The sequence below is a fragment of the Natrix helvetica genome (assembly GCF_964273705.1).
Source record: "Natrix helvetica genome assembly, contig: HAP1_SCAFFOLD_201, whole genome shotgun sequence".
Lineage (NCBI taxonomy): Eukaryota > Metazoa > Chordata > Lepidosauria > Squamata > Natricidae > Natrix > Natrix helvetica.
Window position 1 is genome coordinate 93,448 of NW_028113575.1, and position 6,326 is coordinate 99,773.

The 6,326-nt window shown below is 39.9% G+C and overlaps 1 long non-coding RNA gene across 1 annotated transcript; it reads right to left on the minus strand.

Moving 5' to 3' along the window:
- Nucleotides 1-467: 467 nt before the first annotated feature.
- LOC309382331 lies at nt 468-5,651 on the minus strand. Its single transcript, XR_014173662.1, has 3 exons — nt 5,634-5,651; nt 4,977-5,196; nt 468-796 (listed from the first exon to the last, which is right to left on the minus strand). It is a non-coding gene; the product is annotated as an uncharacterized lncRNA (long non-coding RNA).
- Nucleotides 5,652-6,326: the final 675 nt, after the last annotated feature.

Genomic DNA, 6,326 nt, shown 5'->3' on the forward strand with positions numbered 1-6,326 from the left:
GCCATGCTTACTGGACTACTCGCAGCCAGAGGCTTCTGAAGGTGCATGTGAGAGCTTTGCTCCAGGACTTGTAGTGAATGCGGGAACGTTGTGGGGGCAAAGTTGGAGCAATAAAGGGGAATTAGACCTATTCTCTCCTTTTGTTGCCTTTGTGCCATGCCCTGGGTCATCACACCTGCACTTTAAACAAGTGCATGCTGGAAAGCCAGACTTCATTTCCTTTAGCATTTAGAGAAGGGAGAAGCACAAAGAAGAATCCATCTTAATCTGTGGCACGTGATCATCCAAGGAGAAACCCACATCTCACCCACAGAGCATCACTGGTGAGATTTAAATTACTTGTATTTATTAACTGTTATGTTCAACAGTAACTCCATACTGCCTGTCTTGTATTTGGTTCTCATTGTATGTATTCCTATTTTCCCCAGTTTCACCACATCCTGTTCTTTCAATAAAGCATTCAGATCTATGCACACGGTCTGTTTTATTGGAGGATAAGTGGGTTTAGCTGCATGTTGAGCTGCAGACAGAGGACAGAACAGGGCGGGTTGGCCTAGAAGACCTCCAAGGTCTCTTACAACTCTGTTATTCTGAATTGCTGGATGGCTGGGAGGCCTTCAGAAAAGTGGGCTTGGCCAAGTCGAAGCCTTTGTCTCTTGATAAACAAAAAGCTCCGGCTTTCCATTTGGTGATGGTGTCCGGGATGGTCACAGGAAGAGCAACTTCATCGGTTGGTTCAATTTGATGCCTCTTTCTTCTAGAACTATGGCGTTGAGAACGGCTTTTTCCTCGAGATCTATTGAAGGACACAAGAGAATAGAAAGTGAGGGAAGCAATCCACTACAGATAGTCCTTGGTTGTAAACAGTTTGTTTACTGACCATTTTCCACATTACAACAGCACTAAAAAAGTGGCTTATGACCATTTTTCAAAGTTATGACCTTTGCAGCCTCTTCATTGTCATGTGATGAAAATTCAGGTGCTTGGCAACTGCTTCATACTTATGACTGCTGCTATGTCCGAAGATCATGTGATCCCCTTTTGCAACCTTCTGACAAGCAAAGTCAATGGGGAAGCCAGATTCACTTAACAACTGTGTTACTAACTTATCAACTGCAGCGATTTGCATAATAACTATGGCAAGGAAGGTCATAAAACAGGGCAAAATTCACTTAAGAAATGTCTCGCTTAAGCACAGAAATGTTGGTTTTAGGAGGAGGAGCCAATGTCATGACGAGACGACGTGCGATCTCAATGCTTTGAGATTGCTGTTGATACTTTTGCTGCTGGGTGGTCCAAACGGACCTAAACCCTCCCGCAGAGACGGTGAACAGGAAGAATACGTCTTGCTGATCTCAGGAACATCGCAAAGTCCCTGATCGATCCAAGAGAAGTTCTTTAAGCCGGCGACAAAAAATCCAGCCATTAGGCTGATGAAATCAGGGCGGGTCCAAAACAGAAGGATACGGAAAGAGAAAGTGTTTCCAGCTGGTGAGGAATTTTTACCATTTTAAAAGAGACTGCCTATAAAAAACTTACAATTAATTTAAATTGGAGAACAGAAGAAATAAGCAGCGGAATTAAGTTTGGAATGGTTTTGGACAGTGGGTTATCTTACTTTTTAAATGCTATCTTCATGGATGGAATTTATACAAGCCTTTTAAAACAAATGGATTAAGTTTTCTTCTATTCTTTTCTTTTATTATTCTTTGTAATCCATGGACTAAAATTCTCCTCTTTCATTACTGTGGGTGTTCTTCTAACTCATTCAAGAATCGGACTTTTTTTTAAACTTGAAATACAAAAAAGATACAAAAAGAAACAAAGAAAATTGCAACATTTCAACAATAACATGGCTACCCGGAGGCTGGAGGTTTGTGTATTGGAAACGAAACACTCCTACTTTTGTCACTGATTATCCTGGCTTGGCACTCCAAGGTCTCACTGCTTGTTTATAGAGAGTGATAAGAAGAAAAGCATACAGATGTCCCTTTGAAGTATATATTTAACCAGAGAAAAGTGAAAATAAAACGTTATTGTGAATCTATGCTTAATCTTGTTAACCTTCCAAGCTAGAACAGCAGTGTTTGTTAGCTGGAGATAATGGCACAATTTCAACAGCAGAAAGAAACTTTAAGTCTACAAAAGACATTTTCAGAAATACAGAAATTATCAAACACATATGAGAGGATAAAAAAGAAGTTGGAAGACTTAGGACATTTAACAGCAAAATATGATGAAGAAGTTGGAGATGTTTATCCAGTGGAAAAAGTGGTGGTTAAAATCCTAAAAATCAAAGAGGAAAATGAATATAAAGAAATTAAATTTGCTGATATTTATGGTGATTGGTTTGTCTCTGAAAATGGAAAGAGTGGAATACTGAAAGAGGAATTAAATGGAGGGGAAATCTACCCCAGATGGCAAGATATAGAAGAAGAAAAAACAAAAGAATTTATGGATTTAAAGAGAGAAATTTTATTAGCAATATCATTGATAACACTACCGACAATTAAAGATAAGCTGATTAAGGAAACAGAAGAAGGACATCGAAATTACATGAGAGATTTTGCAAGCAAGGAGTTGCTAAGAGGAGTCCATACAAAGTTGATTAAGGAGATGATTAGAGGACTGACACCACAAATGGCAGAAGATATGAGACTGTTTTGCTACTGGAAAGATACAGGTTGATAGATGGAAGGGTATAATTTAAAACTAGTTAAGCTTAGTGAAATTTAGTGACAATAGATGTAGTTAAATAAATAATTGATAATGATAACAATGTATACAATGTGTAGTGTTATGATAAGTAATAATGGGATATGAATATTGAATGGTACCCATGAAAGGAAGATTAGAAATCCTTTTGGATTGTATATATAGGTTAATAAAAAAAGAACTAAGTTAGATACAGTTAAGTCTTGAATATTAGGGGGGAAATGTTATGATACAGGATATAGTTAAATAAAGGAGGGATAATGGTAACATCATATATATAAGTATGGGTACAATATAAGGAAACTGGATGTAAATTGAAAACAGTGATTTGGAAAGGAGGATTAGAAAACTGTGTTATTAAATATTATGGGTGTTTAGCTAGAATAGGACATAAGGATTCAGTGTTATTGGAGGATTTTAGAAATAGTAAGTAAAATTCCAGTATGTGGTTATGTATTAAATCTTGGTATATATTATGATGAAGGACGTTTAAACAATTATAGTCAAATGAAAATGGAGGTATGATGATGGTAACATGTATAAATATCTGCGTTAAAATACTTGAGTTAATATGAATTAGGTTTGTTGACTGTGGAAGAGATGCACAAAAGCCTTTTTGTAACCAACTGATACACTTTCTACAGTATGTAAAGAAGGAAGATTCTTTGTCTTGTGTTTGTTTTGAAAGTAAAAATAAAAAATAATTATTCAAAAAAAGAAATGTTGGTTTTAATTGTGGTCATAAGTCAAGGACTAGCTGTATAGAGTTAGAATGCTGTGACATGAACTGCCTGGAGAGTTTTAATATTTAATACAGGTAGTCCTCAACTTAGAACACTTCACTTAGTGACCACTTAGAACGACACTGAAAAAAAGCAACTTTTGACCATTTTTTTCACTTATGACCTTTGATTTCCATGGTCACATGATTTGCATTTGGTTCACACTTATAACTCTTGCAGTGAACACCTTCTGCAACCTTCTGACAAGCAAAGTCAAAGGGGAAGCCAGATTCACCTAACAACCGTGTTACTAATTTAATAACTGCAGCAACCAGTGGGTAAAATTTAATCGTCAATTTACGAACAAAATTGACCCCAAAAGATATGTTGTTAAGTGAGAAATCTGTTAAGTGTAACAAATTTCTCAGTTAACAACATATATTTTGGGGTCAATTGTGATCATAAGTTGAGGATTACATTAAAAAAATCCGTATTGCAGTCAAGATGTCAGCTTTTCGTCTTCTCTGTCTTTGAAGCTTGCTAGCAACTGCCATAACCAGGGGGAAGGGGGCATCTGGGAAGGGAAGCGTGCTGGAGGTGTGAAAGGATGCTATGGGAAATTGGGGAGTATAGACACTAACACTGAGCTTCAAGGACGACAGACCTGGGAAAGGAATTTGCACTGGTGCCTGAGACATCAAGTTCCCAAAACATTGGAACAGAGCCTGATTGGGAGTTGCTTTCAATATACAATTTGTCAGTGTATAAGAGTTCATGAATTGGAATAGACATGGGGACAGGTAAGGACTGTTTGGTGACTGAGACAGTTTGGAGCCTGGATGTGGCTTAATTTAACTGTTCTATATATAAGAGCTTGACTGCACTGGCACTAGCTTGCTTCCATCCTGGCCTGTGTTGCTTTTACTTGCTGCTACTTCTTCTTCCCTCTACCATGTTGGAAAAAGCTGATGGGTATTGTATACGTGCATCATGTGTTGTATTATTGTATATAAAGAAGTTTCTTATATATAATTGAATCCTGCTGAATTATTTGCTTGTGTGCTGGCTGGACTGCAACAAACTTTGACATGATTTTCACACGATTTTTCTTTAGAAAAATCAATGCTGCATCTCTAATAAAAAATACCTTTTCTCTAAAACCTATGGAGTCAAGGATCTTTCTTTCCTAGGGAGTAGCTGTGGCCAGACTGACACAGAATGAATTGCAGGCAGACTCCTCCCAATTTTAAGCAGCTGACTTCTCCTGGTGCCTTCCAGGAACATTGGATTACGACTGCCTTCATGCTCAGCCAAGCCAGCTCAAACTTGCCATTGGGGAGGATGGGATCAGGGGCGGTTATAGCCCTCCATGGCTGGAAGCCCCCCTAGGCAAGAGAAATTGGTCTCCAGGGGAATCTCTTAGGCTGTGCCATCCACTTGGATAGCCATTTGTCTGAAACGGTATAGGGTTTTCTGCCTAGGCAGGGGGTTGGACTAGAAGACCTCCAAGGTCCCTTCCAACTCTGCTATTGTACTTACTTTACATTAACGAGTTCCCATATCCATGGTTCAGGAACGAAGTGCCGAGGTGTCCTTTTAGGGGCAGCCTCAACCTGAGGAGTGGGATGCCCACGAGGAATGTGAACAACATGATAAGAAACTCCAGGGATTCGCCCGTAGTCAGTTGTTGGGTGAGAGACATCCTGACCAACAAGAGGCTTTCCAGGTATTGGGAAAGCATCAGACTCCATTGGAATAGCTGTAACAGAGAGAAAGCCATTTGATGAGTTGTACTCAAAGGATACTAGCCCCTCCCCTCCCAGGTCCAGTTTTGGTCTTTGTCTGCATAAATTCATGGTGGATGACTGGAGGCTTCTGGACAGTTGGGCAACGGGGGAACAATGTCCTAATTTCACCACTGGAAGCCTCAACCTTTCCACCTTCTTTGATTCATGGAACTCTATACCAGAGTTCAAACATCACCTGTTAGATTCCCCCGTAAACTCCATCCTCTTTTTGACAGTTACTACCAACCCCTCAATTAAAACAGTGTTGTTGGATTTGGGTCCTCAACAAGTCAGGAATAGCAGTAGCACTTAGGCTTATATACTGCTTCACAGTTCTTTATAGCCCTCTCTTAGCAGTTTACAGAATCAACCTCTTGCCCCCAACAATCTGGGTCCTCATCTTACCCACCTTGGAAGGATGGACGGCTGAATCAACCTTGAGCCTGGTGAGATTTGAACTGCTGACAGTCGGCAGAATTAGCCTGCAATACTGCATTCTAACCACTGTGCCACCACAACTCTTCTCAATTGCTTAAGAGAATTCAGGAAAAGGATTTTGGCCATCAAGAGAAAGTAAGTGGCATTGGCCATGTGGTGACATAATTTTTAGCAATGACACGGGGCAGATCATGTGGATTCTAGGGTACGGAAAAATGAAGCAGCAGAGCTGGAAGGGACCTTGGAGGTCTTCTACACACTGCTCAAGCAGAAGACCCTACACCATTTCAGACATGTAGTTGGCCAATCTCTTCTTTAAAATCCCCAGTGCTGGAGAACCCAGAACTTCTGAACACAAGCGGTTCCACTGGTTAATTGTTCTCTCCGGAAAGAGCTCCTTATTTCTAGGTTGGTCCTCTCCTTGATTAGTTCTCAACCACTGATTCTTGTCCTGCCCTCAGATGCTTAGGAGAATAGTCCCAAAGGTGCCTTTTCAAGAGGCAACTGGTTTTTAACAAATTAACAGAGTTGGAAGGGATCTTGTAGGTCATTTAGTCCAACTCCACGCCCAAGCAGGAGACCTTATACAATTTCTGACAGATGTCTCTTCTTGAAAGTTTCCAGCGATGAAGCTCCCATAACTTCTGAAGGCAAGCTATTCCAT